Here is a 21,612-nt window from a genome sequence, read left to right on the forward strand (position 1 = left end):
AATAATAAAACATTTGTTCTCTTGCATAATTATGCTATTAGAAATCGAACGTAGAATTTCTCTGAAACAACTTACATTTGCCAGTTTCTCCCGCGTACGTACGTCATGCTCGTAAGAATTTTTCACGATTCGTGCATAGTTGGCGAGAATACAGAGTTATCCACGCGAAGTCCCATAACGAGGTTACGCCATTCATCGACAGCGCACGAAACTCTATGAAGGGAAATGCAGAAGGGGAATCGAGTCACTACAAGGTACTCCGCAGTGTCTCATTGATGATGTCTGCCGGACGTATTCTACCTCTGACAGAGGATCAAAAGTGGAATTCATATAACCGATTTAAATGACCTTCGATCAATAGACTTTTAAATAAAAAGAAAATCTACTTAAAGTGATTTGTGCGTTAGGTAATTTTGTTTCGTACAAATTAATAGAATTAAATAAATGGTAACGAACATAACCTAACTCATGTTTTTCACTTATAGAATCGCGCGTCTTGTGCAATGTCTCGCATCGAATCCCATTCTACTGCATACTTTGTTTTATCTCTTCGATTCCCATCAGATTTCAAATGTTCAATTTTTTCGATAAGAAGATTAAAAATTTCTAACGACTCGACGTTGTTTCTAGAAACGATGAAGTCAGCCAACGAAGGAATGCATAAAAACCTGCGTCTCCGCGCAATGTTTATCGTATTTTTCTTATTGGCTGGTAAGAGTAAACTCTGCACATCGAAGCAGAAATCAGTGAAATTATCAATGATCGAACGTGGTTCGGGGAAAGTAGATTTGACGCTCGGGAACAAATACACGGATGGAATGTTTCTACGCCAATGAGATACACGCACGGCAATACGAGTACACCGAGTCTCCCTTTCTTTCTTTTCGTTTCGTTTCTTACGTCGTGCACGCACGCTTGGGTATGGATTGTGCGCAGAACTGTAGCCAGGGACCACTTATTCGGCTCAAGTTTACCTAAAAGCATCGACTGTACCCGAACATGGGCAGAATTTTATTTGAATAATACATAAATAGTGACTCGGTATAACATTTTATTCGCGACAGTTATTCAGGTAAAGATCAATACCGTGACATTTTTTCCCCCTCACGAGTATGTCGGATAACGTGCAAGAAATTGTGATCATTTGGAATCTCGTCCAGCGGCGGACAGTAATTAAATCTTTTAAGTCTGTCTATAGATTCGCTGGAAATAATGAATAATATAATATGCGCCTATAATATATTCGTCCCTGCATGGTGCTACTTCTGTAAGCAGTAAATGTGTGCGCACGTATGCGATGCACGAGCCTTCTACAACTGCTTACGCACGGGATACGAGAGGCTACTGTTACGCCAGATGTCTACTATGTCTACGATGCATGCGTAGATTTTAACGTATGGTCGTGACACTCGAGAAAAAAACAAGTGCTTCGTTCAGATATGTTCCAAAGTGAACGCGCGCAAGCATTAAAAAAAGCTGTTTAAAAAAAATCTTAAAAAATAGAACCCTTATTGCACTTTACCAAAACGAAACTTCGAAGGTAATTTTTTTGAGTATTTTTTTTTTTTTTAAAGGCTTTAAACGATGAATAATGATGTTTACTTAGAAGTTGCTACGTCTAGGCAACCAGATGATCATCTCTGACGAGCAGTTTGAGTATCTTGAACAAATATTTGTAGTTTATGAATAGTTTGCAAATGCAGCCGAGAGAGGAGTTTGCGATCACTTTAATAGCCGTAGTCTAAATAGATAACATTGATCCGTGCTTCAGGCCAAAGTTATTTCTTTATTAAACAAAAAATATTGTCGAGCGGTTTATTTTATAATACATTTAATTAAGAACGTTTAATAATTTAATGAATCTCCGTGTAACTTATAATTATATTGTTACAAAAATACAATCTTATGTAGAAAATAATTGCAATACATTGAATTGTTTGTAGAAAATACTCTTTTTACTCCATACACAGTACAAGTCACGTGTACTTCAAACTTCATGAAACTATCGATCATCATTTATTACCGATGAATTAGTATGCACTGCTTGTTCTTTAAAGGGTGCATCAAAATTACCACACCAAGAACACCAAGAATAGATTCAGTTGCCCTTTTATTGAAAAAGTTCAGAAAATACATTTAATTGCTTTCTGTACCAAAAGAGAGTTAATCTTTATTTATAATAGTATTTTTAAATATACACATTGCAAAAAGTCTTGGAGTTAATTGAAAAATTGTTCACAATTTTATTAACGTTCATTTGGAATTTTTCAACATAAAAATTTGAAATCGCGAAATACATATAGCGAGAAGGCATATATTCGCAACAATTTATACAACGAAATATTTGTTATAAACACTGTAATAGCGTGTATTTCGAAGAATACGTGAAACTTCCTTTCTAGAAGTGGAACGAATTGAAGGTAATTGCAGAAAGCGAAACGGGACCTTATCGACGTTGCGTTAAGGGGGTATCCTCATTCGCAAGCGGAAAATTGCGTTCTTTATAGAATATTTAGCAAGAAATTAAATAATAATTGTTGAATAAAATCATAGTATATTTGCTATAGTAAGAATTGGTATAGAATCTGTTTATAAAATTCTCTTAAATATATATCTGTTGATAGACGAAATATGTCGCCTCTATTGGTAGATTTGGTTTAAATAAGAAATGATAATAACTCCCCGATGATGAAAATAAGAGAGCGAGGAATCGGAGGCGGTAGGAACGCAAGCCCACGGGTCCGCGGAGAGCGTGACGACGGTCCTGAGGCTACAGTCCGTCGGCGGTGTAACGGTCGCTGGTGTGCGTAGGTGTGCTCCGGGTTAGAGGCTTCTACACGTACGAGTTGGCCGCGTGCTTCTCTGTGAGGGAGATCATTTTGTATGGTAGACTGGTTGGTGTTAGTTATGCAGTGAGCGTCAGTGAGGGAGCATGCTTTGGCGCAAGTGAAACAGCGGCTGTCAGTGAGTGCGCGCGCGCCGTCTCAGCTCGCTCGAATCGGTCAGCGGTGTGTACGTTGACATGCGCGTGTGTGCGTCTGTACGTACTCGACGAGAAGATATGAAGCAAAGGCGGTGGTGGAGAAGGACGAGGAGAAGAAGGTAGTAGTAGCAGCGGTAACGGCGACGGCGGTGGTGGAGCTAGTGGTGGTGGTAATAGTAGGAACGGAGTAGTATAGTGGTAGCGTGTGTGCGTGTTGCCTGCTCGGTTATATGGCTCGACAAGTCACAGGCAGTTCAGTTGAACAACTGAGTCCATACGCGTGCATATGACGAGAAAGAGCTAGGCTGAATGTAAAAGAGAGAGGTATCGCGGCACGAGTGAAAAAGAAAGAGAGAACCGACCGCGCGAGACACGTATAGCCAACAAGAAAGATGTCAATAATTCGGTGGTACAGCGGTGCGCGTTTCTATGAACCATGGTAAATAAGAATATCCTCGAGTGTGCACCCACGGCGACGTCATGACCGTGTCGTGGTATTGTAGTCGCCATCTCTTCCCGATCGGTCGGTCGGTCTACTGTGACGGATTTTCATGACGCGAGTGTGTACGCGCATTCGCTCGAACGAGTCTACGAAAATTACAGCAGTGGCAAGGGCAGCACAAGCCCGGATCGTTGTGGCGCGGTGCCGATAGTCCCCGGGAATTTGTGTCGATTCTTACGTTCATCATCAATACTCACGGTATAGGTGACACGGTGGAGTGGCGGTCTACGAGACCACGACGACGACGACGACACAACTACAGCTACGACGGCATTCACAGCCCCAGTGTTATACATATATATATATATATATATGTATATGTGTGTGCTTGCGTAGCTACGCGTGCGCGTGTCAAGTCGCTACGCGAGAATGTTCTTTTGTGTGCGTGCTATTCGTTTGCTCGCTCGTGTGCTTCCTTGTAGAACGTAGTTACGTGTGCGTGCCAATGTACGTGTATGCACGTGCGCGAAGCTCTTGCATTATGTGTCAGTGACTCTCCATGCTCATGGTAGAAGTAAGTGAGGTAGTTTCATCGCTGTCACGAGCATCCACTACCTGCCCTAGGAGTCTTACTATACTATACGATGCCTATATCGTCTCTCGTCTATTTATACGACGACCATACACGACTCGTACTTGTCTCTCCTCCCTCTCCTGCGCCCAGTCACTCCTAATCCTCTCTCTTTCTCTTAAACCCCTCACCTCTCACCCTTTCCCCGTCCCTCTTTCTTCTCTTCTTTCCCGTAGTTACTCTTTCTCTCTCTTTCTCTGTCTCTGTCTCTGTCTGTTACATTAACTCTGCCCCACCAGTATCCCCTCCGTATCGGCTCTCTTTCGCCCGCCTCTCTCCTCGCGCGTCTTTCTCTTCTTCTGTCTCTTCCCTCGCCTCGTGACGACATCCGCGAACGAGCAAGCGACTCGATCCGAGAGAGCCACAGCGCGCCTGATTCCGTCGTACACCCTCGTATCCGTACTTACGTACACGCGGAATGTGCTGCCAGGAATTCTCTCTCTCACAATGGATTTATTGTGTTAGTGAGTAAAAGCGGCGTGCGCGCGATAGTGTATATCGTGAGTGAGAGACGATCAGAAGACGCTGACCAGAAACGACGACAACGACGATCAGGAGGACGACCAACAGAAAAAAACGTGCGCGTCCGGCTTAACTCACGAGTCAAGATGGAGCTAGTAGACGCGATACGTGAATTTTGCAAATTCAGTGCGATTTTTAGTAAGAACAGTGCGGCGCCTGTGTACTTACGCCATGTAAAAACCATCGTCGCGATCTCGCTTCGCGTTTGCTCGTTACCCGTCACAGCTACTCTTTCCTTGCCGATATTTATCCTTTCGTCGTGTCATTTACACTTTCCATAACACATTTTTCTTTTCTTTTTCTTTTTCTTATTCTTATTCTTATTGTTCGAGGCTCGCCTGGTATCCTAGACTCCTTCCATAACCTTTCTCGTTCCGTTACGCGCCCAAATGATTCACGGGTGAATTTCGTCGGTCATGCGTGTGTGTGTATATGCCGATGTTGTTTCGTTCGATGTACGGTTGGTTTTCTTAAAGTGTCGGTGCATTGTTGAATACGTTTACAGAATCCAGACGATTAGTGCTCGTACGTAATATCGCGCGATACGATTGATCATGCTGCGGCGAAACTACCTGAATGGAAAGTAACTCTGTCGGTGACTTTGGATAATAATTAAAACAACATGGTTCAGTGCGCACAAAAGAGCCGTAAATGTGACCAGCGGTCAAGGATTATCAATCCCCTGTAATCCTTAATGGTGCCAAGCCCTAGTAAGTGTTATGCATTTTGTTTGCTTCTATCGCGTGTGTCCGTTAAAATATATCCCTTTCTAGATTACGTGCACTTTATTATGATTTTTATTTTTAGTTAAATGCAGTTTGATCTAGAATTACACTGTAATATACCACATTTTGTACAGTGCATCTTTTCTGCGAAAACCATATCGAGAATCGTAATTAAAGTAAAATTGTCTGGTCAACGGTCGATAATTTATTTTCTGAAACGTTTTTTTATCACATTTCTTATCATTCACGACTGAAAAAATGCACTGACTTCAATTCTTGTGCATTCTTTTAAAGATTGCTTATCATTTATATTTACAAAACTGTTTGATACAAATTTTTTTTATTGACGAAACTACCGTTTTGCCTCGGTATAGTTTGCTTACTACAATGGACCGAAGATTACGTTCACGAATGATCTTATGGCAGTACTTTTCCGATGTGTATGGAACACTGGCGCGTCTTGACGGTTTCACTTAGGCAATTTCGAAATATCTAATCGTTTCGTACGAAAACTAACGAGCTTAGGAATCTTTTATTTCCTTTTTCAATGATTTAACTGTTCGATATCGTTCAAGTTAAATGAAGTTCATTCGCGTTAGTCATTAGCCGGAATTTCACAGTTCAGATATGCATTTATATCTTGAACAGAGTTGTAGGAATTAGTCGTTAATTGGCTACTTCGAATATCATAAGCGTTGAGAGGAGCGTTACGATACTAGTCGCGCTTACAACGATCACGCTGACGATATCTGCATCGTTTACTGCATGCATTATATCAGCGATGCGTCAGTAATAATTTTTAATACGTCTTCGATGATTTTAATCTACCGTTCCATGCTGCCTTTCACACGTGTTACTTTATACGTATACAGGGTGTTCGGCCACCCCAGGGAACAATTTCAATGGGAGATTCTAGAGACCAAAATAGGACGAAAATCAAGAATACTAATTTATTGATTGACACTTCGTTGAAAAGTTATTAACGTTTAAAGTCATATTGGATTTTTTTCTACAAAGTGGGTAGAATTTCGGGAGTAGGTCTATTCACCGAAAATGATTGTAATTGACCTCAGCAACTAAAAATAATTTTTCCAGAACGATTTGAAATATTTAATTTTGTTGAAAAATTTCATACTTTCTCGAATTTTTTTCTCGAAACTGGGTAGGATTTCGAGGGTATGTCTAATCACCAAAAATTATTGTAATTGACCCCCGCAACCGAAAATAATTTTTCCAGAATGATTTGAAACTTTTCATTTTCCCTGAAAAATTAAGAGTCGATTTTTCTTAACATTTCGTTTTCCATTTTTAATAAATTTGTTTGACAACCTACGGAAATTTTGTTTAGTACTTTTTTGTAGGTATCTATGAGCTCTACTTCCATACTAAATTTCAATCGAATACATTCACTATTGTAGAAGTTGTAGTCGTTTGAATATTGGGCCAGTTTTATGAGGTTTCTCTCGTTTTACGGGGTTAAGGAATAAGTTTTCGAATATTTTTAGAATATCTACATATTATTCACTAAAATACGCGTTGTTTGCCGTTTGAAACATTATAATCGGCCAATCCGTTCAGAAGTTATGACGTTTTAAATATTCGCATGAAATTTCGGGGGTGCATTTCTGGCCTCACATTAGATTTTCAATCAAGAATTTTTTTCTCGAAATTGTGGAGGATTTCGGGGGTATGTCTAATCACCAATAATTATTGTAATTGACCCCCGCAACCGAAAATAATTTTTCCAGAACGATTTGAAATATTTAATTTTGTTGAAAAATTTCATACTTTCTCGAATTTTTTTCTCGAAACTGGGTAGGATTTCGAGGGTATGTCTAATCACCAAAAATTATTGTAATTGACCCCCGCAACCGAAAATAATTTTTCCAGAATGATTTGAAACTTTTCATTTTCCCTGAAAAATTAAGAGTCGATTTTTCTTAACATTTCGTTTTCCATTTTTAATAAATTTGTTTGACGACCTACGGAAATTTTGTTTAGTACTTTTTTGTAGGTATCTATGAGCTCTACTTCCATACTAAATTTCAATCGAATACATTCACTATTGTAGAAGTTGTAGTCGTTTGAATATTGGGCCAGTTTTATGAGGTTTCTCTCGTTTTACGGGGTTAAGGAATAAGTTTTCGAATATTTTTAGAATATCTACATATTCTTCACTAAAATACGCGTTGTTTGCCGTTTGAAACATTATAATCGGCCAATCCGTTCAGAAGTTATGACGTTTTAAAGATTCGCATGAAATTTCGGGGGTGCATTTCTGGCCTCACATTAGATTTTCAATCAAGAATTTTTTTCTCGAAATTGCGGAGGATTTCGGGGGTATGTCTAATCACCAATAATTATTGTAATTGATCCCAGCAACTAAAAATAATTTTTTCAAAATGATTTGAATTTTTTTAATTGTATCGAAAAATTTCATACCTTCTCGAATTTTTTTCTCGAAACTGGGTAGGATTTCGAGGGTATGTCTAATCACCAATAATTATTGTAATTGACCCCCGCAACCGAAAATAATTTTTCCAGAATGATTTGAAACTTTTCATTTTCCCTGAAAAATTAAGAGTCGATTTTTCTTAACATTTCGTTTTCCATTTTTAATAAATTTGTTTGACGACCTACGGAAATTTTGTTTAGTACTTTTTTGTAGGTATCTATGAGCTCTACTTCCATACTAAATTTCAATCGAATACATTCACTATTGTAGAAGTTGTAGTCGTTTGAATATTGGGCCAGTTTTATGAGGTTTCTCTCGTTTTACGAGGTTAAGGAATAAGTTTTCGAATATTTTTAGAATATCTACATATTATTCACTAAAATACGCGTTGTTTGCCGTTTGAAACATTATAATCGGCCAATCCGTTCAGAAGTTATGACGTTTTAAAGATTCGCATGAAATTTCGGGGGTGCATTTCTGGCCTCACATTAGATTTTCAATCAAGAATTTTTTTCTCGAAATTGCGGAGGATTTCGGGGGTATGTCTAATCACCAATAATTATTGTAATTGATCCCAGCAACTAAAAATAATTTTTTCAAAATGATTTGAATTTTTTTAATTGTATCGAAAAATTTCATACCTTCTCGAATTTTTTTCTCGAAACTGGGTAGGATTTCGAGGGTATGTCTAATCACCAAAAATTATTGTAATTGACCCCCGCAACCGAAAATAATTTTTCCAGAACGATTTGAAATTTTTTAATTTTGTCGAAAAATTTCATACCTTCTCGAATTTTTTTCTCGAAAATGGTTATTATTTTGGGGATAGGTCTATTCACCGAAAATGATTATAATTGCCCCGAGCAACCGAAAATAATTTTTTCGGAACGATTTGAAATTTTTTAATAACTTTTTAATGAAACCGCAGTGAAGAAATTGATATTATTGATTTTCGTTTTATTTTGGTCTCTGGAATCTGGCATTAATATTTTTCCAGAGGTGGCTGAACACCCTGTATGTCGCGCGTCTATGTATATAGAGTAAAGATATATGTACTTACTATATTTCTGTTCTAAAAGTGAACGAAAGTTCAAAGTTGATTCACACAATCCTCGATAAGATTACAACGATGCACACGTGCATCGGCTTTATTCTGCCGTAATGTTGGTAACCGAACGCGATCGTCGAATATTCATCGTCGGGTTCGTTGTTACGTCGAAATTCTCCCGCGTCGATAATTAGGTCCACATTTGTTCCCGGTTGATATTTTGATAAATGACTCATCGTTCGACGCTGCATGCATTCATTATTCGCGAGGAATCGTAACAAAATAAATGTTATCTTTCGAGGCTCAAGAGATATGTAATCGTATTGCATCATTTTTACGAGTCGATTGACTTACAACAGTTAACAATCGAATTTCAATGCAACGTGTCATCGTCGTACCCGTGCGATACAAAATATATTTACCATTCATAATGCTCGAACTATTTGAATAATAGTATAATATTTGTACATTTTACGAATATTCGAACACTACGAATAAAATTATTATTCCATTACCATTCTTTCGATACTGCTACTAGGATATTATTATTTAAATAAAAAGATATTTGTATATTTGAACAATATTTGCAGGATAAAAATGCGAACCGTCACAGTTGAATATTTTTTCTAGTATCAGTGATATAAGAGAATGTTTTATGAAATGGGTTAAAGATATTTAAATGTCACGAAAATTAAAAGAAAAAAGGAATCGTATAATTCTTCAGTATGCATAAGTGTAGTTCACATTTTGATGTATTCAATGACCATACTTAGTCAACATCAATCAAGGTTGCAGATAATAGTAAATTTTTTTCCATTCGAGCATTGTGCAATAAAAAACGGGGAGTTCGGTGGGAAACTAACAATAATGTTGTAACCGATATACGTATAAACATTTATGAAAATGAAATCAGTGACTTTGAGATTTTTTTTGATGCGTTCATGTAAAAAAAAAAAGAGCAAATTAAACGAAAAAGTATGTTCTCTGCGACACACTTATAAGAAAAGTTTAAAATAAGAAATACCGAAGACATTTTAAACAAACTAAACGGATATACGTTGTTTTATTAAACTTCGTGTATTCTGATTTATTGGCTCTTTCTTATTATTAAACTGAACATTTATGTTTGCAAGCAAAGCATAATTGTAACGAGTGCATATATCGTTTAGACATTTTTTTATAGACAAGTAATTATCAATTAAAAAAATTTTCAAGTAATTCACTACTTTATAAATAGTGCATAAATTTTTTATGTACAAGCAACTCTGCAAACATACCCTACCGGGCAAATAATCAATTAATCGAAGTCCCGCTGTAGTGGAGTATTTGAACAGTTAAATATTAAAATTGTATTAGAACAATGTAACCCGACAAATGAATAATTCGATAAGAAATCCTAGCTACGTTCGAGTACAATAAATTGTGAATGACTCGCGTTAAATTCCATTTAATTTTGCATGTTCTTTTTGTCAATCGATCTTAAAAAGAAGTTGATGTATTCGTACAATAATTATTTGATAACAATAAAACTACCGATATTCCAAATATATCTATTTCTAACAGTTTAGTCGAAATTACTAGCAAAATTACTCATTAAATGGAAAAAAAAAATGTTTTCAAACTTAGTTCAATATTATTTTAATGCCGTTCATTGTTATCGTCGGTTTCTATTGTTTCATGCTGATTCATCTTTCCAGCATGATTATTCAAAAATCGTTCCATCTGATTCTGTGTCAAAACAAGTCTCATAAATTTATGCCTACTATCTTTTTCTTCGATATTCTCTTACAATACTTGGATACTAAAAAATTATAACATAGAAAAACACTTTAAATTGATCTTTTAAAAAGATCAATTCTTTTCTTTATAAAAAGATCAACAGTTTGTTTTAGTGAAAGTAAAAAGTGTTGTCCATGCTGTTACATACTTAGATTCAGTAAATTATTATTTAACCCTTTTAGTGCCGAACGACGATATATAATGAATTATAGGAAGTTATCAATCATAGATAGTAATATCATGTCAGCAATTTTTTTCAAAATAACTATCAATGAAAGTAAATATAAAACATAAGCATGTGTATGAAGAAATTAAATGAAAATATAAAAACAAATACTATCAGATTCATGAAAAGAACAAAAATAGAGGCATTTCTCGTTTCTGAGACGAAAAATAAAATAAAGATAGATTTTTCTTTTTTTACAGTTTTCTAAGTAATCGGAATCTTTGAAACATATTTCTTAAATTTCAAAATTCCAGACTCTTTTTGGTTTCTCTATGATGTTATGCAATTTTATTTGTTCCCATCCATCGCCGTAATTTTCTATTCATCTTAACCCTTTTAGTGCCGAACGACGATATATCGTTGCGTATGCGATGGTGTCTTATTCTTCGCATTAGGAGAATGCTCTGTCTCAAAAAAAATTTGTAAAACATTATAAAGGGTCTAATTTTATTGCAAAAGCATTTAAACAATTATTTTTGTCGTCATATTATACAGGGTGTTCGGCCAACCCTGGGAACAAATTTTAATAGGAGATTCTAGAGGCCAAAATAAGACGAAAATGAAGAATATCAGTTTCTTGACTAAGGCCTCGTTAAAAAGTTATTAACGATTAAATTAAAAAATTTCAAATCGTTCTGGAAAAATTATTTTTAGTTGCGGGGGTCAATTACAATAATTATTGGTGATTAGACATACCCCCGAAATCCTACCCACTTCCGAGAAAAAAATTCGAGTAGATACTGAACTTTTTAGATGAAATTAAAATATTTAAAATCACACTAAAAAAATTATATTTAGTTACAGGGGTCAATTACAATCATTTTTAGTGAATAGTCATACGCCCGAAAGCCTGCGCATTTTTGAGACAAAAATTCCTTACCGAAAATCTAATTTTTCTTCCAGACCTAACCCAGACCTGACCCAAAACTAATCCAGACCTAACCCAGACCTGACCAAAACTAATCCATACCTAATCCAGACCTAACCCAGACCTGACCCAAAACTAATCCAGACCTAACCCAGACCTGACCCAAAACTAACCCAGACCTAACCCAGACCTGACCCAAAACTAATCCAGACCTAACCCAGACCTGACCAAAACTAATCCAGACCTAACCCAGACCTGACCCAAAACTAATCCAGACCTAACCCAGACCTAACCCAGACCTGACCCAAAACTAATCCAGACCTAACCCAGACCTGACCCAAACCTAATCCAGACCTAGCCCAGACCTGACCCAAAACTAATCCAGACCTAACCCAGACCTGACCCAAACCTAATCCAGACCTAACCCAGACCTGACCCAAAACTAATCCAGACCTGACCCAAACCTGTTTTTTTGGGTCAGGTCTGTGTTAGGTCTGGATTAGATCTGGGTTAGGTCTGGATTAGGTTTGGGTCAGGTCTGGGTTAGGTCTGGATTAGTTTTGGGTCAGGTCTGGGTCAGGTCTGGGTTAGGTCTGGGTTGGGTTTGGGTCAGGTCTGGGTCAGGTCTGGGTTAGGTCTGGATTAGGTTTGGGTTAGGTCTGGATGAGGCCCAAAACTAATCCAGACCTGACCCAAACCCAACCCAGACCTAACCCAGACCAAGGTGCCTAAATTTTTCGACGAAAAAAAAAATTTCAAATCGTTCTGAAAAAATTATTTTCGGTTTCGGGGGTTAATTACAATCATTTTTGGCGAATACACATACCCCTGAATTCCTACTCACTTTCTAGAAAAAAATTCGAGAAGGTGTGAAATTTTTCAACGGGAAAAAAAAATTTCAAATTGTTCTGGAAAAATTATTTTCGGTTGTGGGAGTCAATCACAATCATTTTTGGTGAATAGACATACCCTCGAAATCCTGCGCGTTTTCGAGAAAAAAATTCAGTACAGGCTCCACTTTAAACGTTAATAACTTTTTAACAAAGCCTCATCAAATTTTGAATTGAGTATTTATTAAAAAATCATTGAAAATCAATTACTTGTACTTTATGCTACGTGACCTATATAAAACTGTGATCAAACAATGATTATTCTTATGTGTAAATATTGTTTGTAGAAGAGAAACTTGTTTCTATGCTTTTTATCATATTTTATAATTATGTTATTTATATGATTTGCAATAAATATTGAAATGCAATTGCCATTACTTTATTCTTTCTTTATTTCGTAATATGCTGCTTTTTGTATTTTGTAAATATCATTCTTAGTTTGGTTTTTATGAGCTTTTTCGCTCGGCACTAAAAGGGTGAATAATAATAAACTTTTAAATAAAATTAGTGTCGTTATAAATGTTGTAAAATATCATAAAACTATCAAATATTTCTACTCTTGACACTAAAATTTAAACAATTGTTGATGTAGATGATATATTCATAAATAAATATAGATTCCATTAAAAGTTATACAAGGTACATAATTATAAATTTAAAGAAATTGAAGACTAATCGTGTCGACTGGTTTATTAGACCTGGTATGTGAACAATTAGAATTGCCGAGTGCGTATTGTATAGTTTTATCAGATTTCGGGGAATAGATAAGCGCATTCGAGATCCTAATAAAACATTGTTAAACGAAACTGTGCTTACACACGTGTCTACGTGTTTGTCATCAAATTAAAATTTAATGAATGATACTGAGAAAGATTAGGTACTTGTAACTAAAACGTTTTAACTTCAATGAAATATTCTAGCTGCTATCTTTGTATACGACAAAGTGTTTGTAATCACTCTATTTGTAATTGCATTGTGTCGAAAAGAATCCATAATATCATATCGTTTCTTGATATACTATTATCTTTGTTGTTACGTCTTTCTAGTTCGAATCTCTTATTCTATTACAGTATAATTCTTTTCGTGCACTGTAGGTATACGAAGATCGCGAGTACACGATATTAATATGCGAGCCAGGTTATTTACCCTGTTTCTGCCTCTTAAAACGCATGCATGTATTCTCTAATCGCGGTTAACAGCTAACTCTAGCCGGATTTTAGGGAAGCAATGCGATTTTACCACAGGATAAGATATAAATACCAAGAAAATATAACACTTTAATTCCGAGACGGGAAAGAAGAATTAAAAATTTTTATTTCGCGTAATTGTGTAATTATTCTGTTATTTCTGTTCACTGTTTATCCTTGTCTGCGATATATCCATAAATATATGAGAACGAAGTAAAAATTCCTCGACCAACTGCTTACGTCTATTCAATAATTCTTAAAATAATTTATAAAATTTGTTTTGCGGCGATACATACATTTATTGAATAACCATGAAATCATTTCGTAGAAATAGTTCAATAAATCTTCGCGTTAATTAATTAACATTGTCCTATCAACGAACACTAAGCTATAATGCAAACTGTTTTATTTTTATTTTTATCATTCATTGATTTCATGTATCGTTCACAAAACTATTTTATTATTATTTTAATATAATTTTTATAATTAAAAAAAAATAGTAATTTCATTGATGGCCAGACATTGTATTTTCGGTAAAGAATTTTTTTCTCAAAAGTGCGCGGGATTTCGGGGGTTTGTATATCCACCAGAAATGATTATAATGGTCCTCCACAACCGAGAATAATTTTTTCAAAACGATTTCTTGAAATTATATTCTCAAAAAATTGTTGAAAACATTCGTTGTCCAATATTGAATAATCATCGAAATTTTAATATATCTATACTTTTATATAAAGAGAGAGCCGATTTTTATGTTCGCGCAAAACTCAAGACCTGTTGAACCGATCTTCCCCAAATTTTGACACGTTATTCCTGCATACTCTAGGACGGACATAGGCTATGTAGCGTGTCTCAGAAGCGCGTTATTAACGTGTAATTTATATGCAAAGATTTCATGCGTACGACTGTTTGGCAGACCACGTGACCCCTGTATACGACAGTCTACTTGCGCGATACCTCGCCCGTAGTAGTACTGCGATGTTACCGCCAGGTGGCGAAGCTTCTCGAGCGCTTTCTCGCGAGAGAATTGCATTATCGCGGATATGTATGTCAGGACGATCGTCTGGTCATAAATTGCTTTTGCATGATAGTATATTTATCATTTCTAGAGATGGAATCGTCGAGTATTCGAAATTTCATATTTTTTATTAACCCTCGCCTAAAAAGAAAACCAATAGAAAACATTTAAAAATCGAATCTTTCGGAGGGCGTCGAACGGTTATTCTTTCGATGCTATTTGTATTATTCCACAAGAATTTCTCATCGTAAGCTCGAACAAAACAACGAGCTGTATCGTTCGTGTCGAAAAAAAAGGCAAACGCATCTCGATGACTGGGATAATGGTGGGGGGGGGGGGATTGGTATCTTCGTTGCACAGGTCATGATAAGACGATACCGCTTAATGATTTTTTTATTCGATTCGCAATACATTAATTGTATTCGATACCTTATCTCCTCCGTATTCTGTGCCAACAGCATCTAGAACATCTGCTTTTCAAACGTGTTTTGACACATTGTTTACATTAACGAGCTCGCGTGTGCTGAGTGTGGCTGTAATCGAGAACGCAAAACTCGAATTTTTCTCCCCGGTTAGATCGTTCTCAAGGGAGAACACCACGGTTCACGAAGGTTCACGGTATATGAGAATCCTTATCAGTACAGCGCTATCAGTTGTTGGTAAATGAACGAAATATATATGTTATTCCTTCCGGACAGTAAATCCTAAATATCTGTAATCAATTATTCAATTAATCGGAATAATTATCGTCGGGCTTACATAACGGCCGAGATTAATAATTAATAAGATCAAAGATCGTTGCAACGTATATTTGCCAATACGTTTTAAATGCCAACTTGTTATTCGCTGTCGCATAAATACCAACTGAAAAGTAAAACTTTCACAAACGTTCATTCTCCGATATTGTTGTTCCGAAATTTTACAAGCGGTTATTAATTTCTTAGTACATCTATTTTGAATTCGTAACATTATAGTAGTTATTATAATGTGAAAAATAGAAACATTCGGTAATTTAATTAACGGTGTACTTTTTATTGTATAATGTTCCTGATGATCAAATTTAAAATTTTTACAACTTTTGGACCATCATGATCTGTTAATTAAAATAACTGTAAATAATAAAGATTATTATTAATAAAAAGTAACTGTGATCCAGTCTATTTAAAAAAATCATTTCCAGAGTCATACTTTATACCCATTTTCATAACTTATTGCTAAATCAATTTGTTTAGTAGTCGTAACTATGTATATGCGACCGCATAAAGAGCTCTTAATATATAGTATTAATAGCGTTCTGTTGCGTGTAAAACATATGCTTGTAAAGTCTTTGCTCGCTGCGCGCGCGTTCATTGTTTCCTTTAACTCTGTTCAGCTTACGTTTCTTAATTCCACGCAGTGCGGTTACTATACTATAGAATTTCTCAGCCGGTTGCCGTCGATGAAACCGCGAGATACGTTATCGTCGCGTTTTTTTTCCCCCCCCCCCAGATCTTTTTTCTTTTTTGTCGGAGCGTCGTGTTAATGACTTTTCTTCTTAGGGAACGTCGTTGCATATTTCCAAGCAATATCGATAAGCAACCCCAACTTATGTCACATTCTGTTTATCGCGGTTCGTCCGCTCTCGGCTCAATGCTGACCCTGTGTGTTGCCTTTGTGGTTTCACTCGCGACCTCTGGCGACATCGTAGTAAATATGGAATTCCAGTACACGAGAACCTGCCCTACGCTTACAAAAGAAACAATCATAACCGTTCGCACGCGCCTCTATTTTACCATATACAAAGCGTTCGGGGACAAAATTTTTATGGGAGATTCTAGAAGCCAAAATAAGGCGAAAATCAAGAATACCAATTTCTTGATGGAGGCTTCGTTAAAAAGTTATTAACGTTTAAAGTTCCGCCCGTTCTGAATTTTTTTTCTCGAAAATGCGAAGGATTTCGGGTGTATGTGTAATGATCAAAAATGATTGTAATTGACCCCCGAAACCGAAAATAATTTTTCCAGAACGATTTGAAATTTTTTAATTTTGTCGAAAAATTTCATACCTTCTCGAATTTTTTTCTCGAAAATAGTTAGGATTTTGGGGGTATGTGTAATGACCAAAAATGATTGTAATTGACCCCCGCAACCGAAAATAATTTTTCGAGTACGATTTAAAATTTTTTAATTTTGGCAAAAAATTTCACATCGCGAATTTTTTTCTTGTGTAACACTGTCATAAAACATTCCTTTCATGGCCAGTTTGACTTTTGGGAATACGAAATAATCACATGGTGATAAGTCCGGCGAATACGGAGGATGTCGGAGCACACAGACCTGTTTTTTCACCAAAAATTCCTGGCGCTCGATATTCGGGCCTCACTCGAACGATTTTTTTCCACAAACGCTCCATAACACCCAGATAATATTCACCATTGACATTTTGACCCTGTGAAACGAATTCCCGAAGTATAATACCTTTCGAATCGTAAAAACAGATCAACATTGTCTTCTCACGTCACTTCTGGAAAAATGTTTCCAACATAAATTCATTACTAAACATTGGACAGAATACTGCATAATAAAAATTAATACAAAATTTTTTATTCAAGAAAAAATAAAAGTCTACTTAAACTTTGTATTGCTACATGATTAATGCAGCATTTTATTCGTTTCAAGAAAGTATCAATGATTTTAATTTGATCACTTTTTCCCCCAAACACCGTGTACTCGAAGTCGAAGCACTGTGTGGCGAACATTAGGTTCGTTTCGACTTCCGATTGGTGAAATGCGCATCACCAATCTCGTTCCACCAATCGGAAGTCGAAGTGCGCGTGACGCCTTTCGCGCATCTCTGAGTGGATAGATCATTTAACTGGAGTGTACTATGCACGCGTTCTCGGTGCTTATGCTACGGCATTTGATGTAGAGTACTGTCCACTCGAACAGCCTAATTAATAAATGGTATACAACAAACATAAAACAGTGATCTTTTTTAGCGCGGCGAAATATATTTAATTTAATTTTCACGATGTTTAGACCAAAAGGATCCTGCTTCTTTTTATGCCAGTTTTAAAAATTACATTTTCATTTGTTCATTGGTTATAGAGGCCAAAATAAGACGAAAATCAATAATACCAATTTGTTGATGGAGGCTTCGTTAAAAAGTTATTAACGTTTAAAGTTCCGCCCGTTCTGAATTTTTTTCTCGAAAATGCGAAGGATTTCATGGGTATGTGTAATGACCAAAAATGATTGTAATTGACCCCCGAAACCGAAAATAATTTTTCGAGAACGATTTGAAATTTTTTAATTTTGACGAAAAATTTCATACCTTCTCAAATTTTTTTCTCGAAAATAGTTAGGATTTCGGGGGTATGTGTAATGACCAAAAATGATTGTAATTGACCCCCGCAACCGAAAATAATTTTTCGAGAACGATTTGAAATTTTTTAATTTTGTCGAAAAATTTCATACCTTCCCGAATTTTTTTCTCGAAAATAGTTAGGATTTCGGGGGTATGTGTAATGACCAAAAATGATTGTAATTGACCCCCGCAACCGAAAATAATTTTTCGAGAACGATTTGAAATTTTTTAATTTTGTCGAAAAATTTCATACTTTTCCGAATTTTTTTCTCGAAAATAGTTAGGATTTCGGGGGTATGTGTAATGACCAAAAATGATTGTAATTGACCCCCGAAACCGAAAATAATTTTTCCAGAACGATTTGAAATTTTTTAATTTTGTCGAAAAATTTCATACCTTCCCGAATTTTTTTCTAGAAAGTGGGTAGGATTTCGGGGGTATGTCTAATGATCAAAAATGATTGTAATTGACCCCCGAAACCGAAAATAATTTTTCGAGAACGATTTGAAATTTGTTAATTTTTACAAAAAATTTCATACCTTCCCGAATTTTTTTCTCGAAAATAGTTAGGATTTCGGGGGTATGTGTATTCACCAAAAATGATTGTACTTTAAAAATGACATATTCATTTGTTCATTGGTTCTAGGGGCCAAAATAAGACGAAAATCAAAAATACCAATTAGTTGATGGAGGCTACAAAGATATTAATAATTAAATTAAAAAATTACAAATCGTTCTGGAAGAATTGTTAGTTGAATATGATTTGAATAGTTACTCGAAAAAGTGTTCGACTTCGCGTGGAATGACCCATAGTACAGAACTTTTCTAATGGATTCTGTTGAAAGAATTAAAACGAAACTTTTATAATAAAAGTTCTCACAGTGTAAGTTCCGATAAAAGCAAGTAACTAAAAGTTTTAGCTCGAATAAAGTTTGTAAGAAACAAAAATTAAAAGTATATATTTTCTTCACGGGTATTCGTTAGAGACTCACATTATTGTAAACTGTAAATATTATTCTTTATTAAACTACAATGTATATATTGGGTTAAGGAACATATACTAACTACAATGTGTATATGTGTAGTGTGCGCGCGACCATTGATACTTTGAGACGATGACACACGGCGCAAGGCGATCGTCGGCCATCGCCCTTCACAGGATTGTTCTTGTTTTCTGTTTATGATCGACGGTCGAGAATATGTGCAACTAAGTGAGTCGTTGTTGATCAGAATAATAGGAATTATTCTAGAGACTAAAATAAGACGAAAATCAGGAATACTAATTTGTTGATGGAGGCCTCGTTAAAAAGTTATTAACGTTTAAAGTTCCGTCGGTACTGAATTTTTGTCTCGAAAGTGGGTAGGATTTCGGGGGTATGTCTATTCACCAAAAATGATTGTAATTAACCATTTGAAATGAAAAAAAGATAATAGCAAATAGTAGATGGCACTAAGAATTTAGATTCGATTATTTATCGGACGGACTTCGTATGGAGGCGCGATTCAACCGAACGGCTGCGCGCGCATCTCGCACGCGCTCGTCTCGCAAAAACTCTGACGTCACGTCAGAGTGGTTTGCATGGGTCCACGGTGTCAGTGAAGCTCTTGATGGGGACGCGTTTATCTAGACCTGATCAAGGGTCAGTTGGAACGTAGACCATCGAAAAAAGATAGCACCAAATAGTAGATGGCACTTGTGCCGACGCAAAGAGAATCTAGATCCGGCGATTTATCAAAGAGACTGCGTATGGAGGCGCGATTCTACTTAACGTCTGCGCGCGCATCTCACACGCGCTCGTCTCGCAGAAAGTGTGACGTCACGTTGCGGAGTGGTTTGCATGGGTCCGCGGTGTCAGTCAAGCTGTTTATGGAAGAGGAACCACTCGCGCGTAACTCGATTGCGGACTCGTCGCTGAACCCAGGGCTATTGCTATTACGGTTAGCGGCGTACACCAAAACGGAACAGCGTCTCAGACATTCGGCACTGGTGTAAATAATTCCGAGCAACGCGTGAATATTTTATATCGGTTTAAGTTGCCCGATCGATCATGCCACAGCGTTTGCTCCTCGGCGAAATTTTAAGTGGACGTTCTCTGTCGAAACCATTGTTTTTCGAGCTAACCTTGGGGTATTGTCGAGAGGGTTTTTGGGATAAAAAATTATCAGTTTAAACTATGTTAAGAAATTTAATATTTTTCAAAGAATTAAGGCTGTGCTTTACTAGTGGTCGAGGGATGTTTATGTGAAAATTAAGACGCGTTTAGCGGAGCCCATTTTCTGGCAGAGTTGTGCACATCTTGTTCGCTGATAACGAATACAAATTTTAGATTAATTTGTAAACTAACTTTCGTTCACATTTCATTCATAAATTAGTATCCATTAATGAAATTTTTAAATTGATATATAAAAGTGGGTAAAGGCCACTTTATGAATGAATCTAATATTTCTATTCGTTCTTCGTGAATAAAACATGCTCAACTTTGCCTTGTGATGTAAATGCTCGCATTTAAAACAATATTACACTACAGAACTTTGATTTGTCGTGGCAACGGGGTTAATAGTACATTTGCATTTTTTGGGTGCATCGTTGCACTTGTCTTAGGAAGATAAACAAAATAAAAAAATTTCAAATCATTTTAGTACTGAATTTTTTTCTCGAAAACGCGCAGGATTTCGAGGGTATGTCTATTCACCAAAAATGATTGCGATTGACACCCACAAACGAAAATAATTTTTCCAGAACGATTTGAAATTTTTTTTTTTCGTCGAAAAATTTAGGCACCTTTGTCTGGGTTAGGTCTGGATTAGGTCTGGATTAGGTTTGGGTCAGGTCTGGGTTAGGTCTGGAAGAAAAATTAGATTTTCGGTAAGGAATTTTTTTCTCAAAAATGCATAGGATTTCGGGGGTATGTGTAATGATAAAAAATGATTGTAATTGACCCCTGTAACTAAATATAATTTTTTTAGAGTGATTTTAAATATTTTAATTTCACCTAAAAAGTTCAATACCTACTCGAATTTTTTTCTCGAAAGTGGGTAGGAATTCAGGGGTATGTGTATTCACCAAAAATGATTGAAATTGACCCCCGCAACCGAAAATAATTTTTCCAGAATGATTTGAAACCTTTCATATTCCCTGAAAAATTAAGGCACCTACTACCCTGTCGATTTTTCTTAAAAATTCGTTTTTCATTTTTAGCAATTTTATTTGACGCCCTACAGAAAAGTTGTCCAATACTTTTTTGTAGATACCCATGAGCTCTACTTTAAAAAAAAGTTTCAATGAGATACGTTCACTATTGTAAGAGTTATGGCCTTTTGAATATTGGACCATTTTTATGGAGTTTTTCTTATTTTGCGGGATCAAGGAACAACTTTTTGAATATTTTTAGAATTTCTACATATTACAATCCGTTTAGAAGTTATGACATTTTAAAGATTCGCATGAAATTTCGGGGGTGCATTTCTGGCCTCACATTAGATTTTCGATCAA

General features: G+C 36.1%; 1 protein-coding gene across 1 annotated transcript in view; it reads left to right on the top strand.

The window, feature by feature from the left end:
• Nucleotides 1–2,622: 2,622 nt before the first annotated feature.
• LOC122402675 (putative transcription factor capicua) overlaps nucleotides 2,623–21,612 on the top strand; it is a 57,469-nt gene continuing 38,479 nt past the window's right edge. Inside the window, exons 1-2 of the mRNA XM_043405664.1 lie at nucleotides 2,623–3,422; nucleotides 5,084–5,288. The gene's annotated coding sequence lies outside the window, so the exon portion shown is untranslated. The remainder of the gene's footprint in view (nucleotides 3,423–5,083; nucleotides 5,289–21,612) is intronic.

This window comes from Colletes gigas, unplaced genomic scaffold (genome assembly GCF_013123115.1).
Source record: "Colletes gigas isolate AHSC1104 unplaced genomic scaffold, ASM1312311v1 Colletes_gigas_Sc00038, whole genome shotgun sequence".
Taxonomy (NCBI): domain Eukaryota; kingdom Metazoa; phylum Arthropoda; class Insecta; order Hymenoptera; family Colletidae; genus Colletes; species Colletes gigas.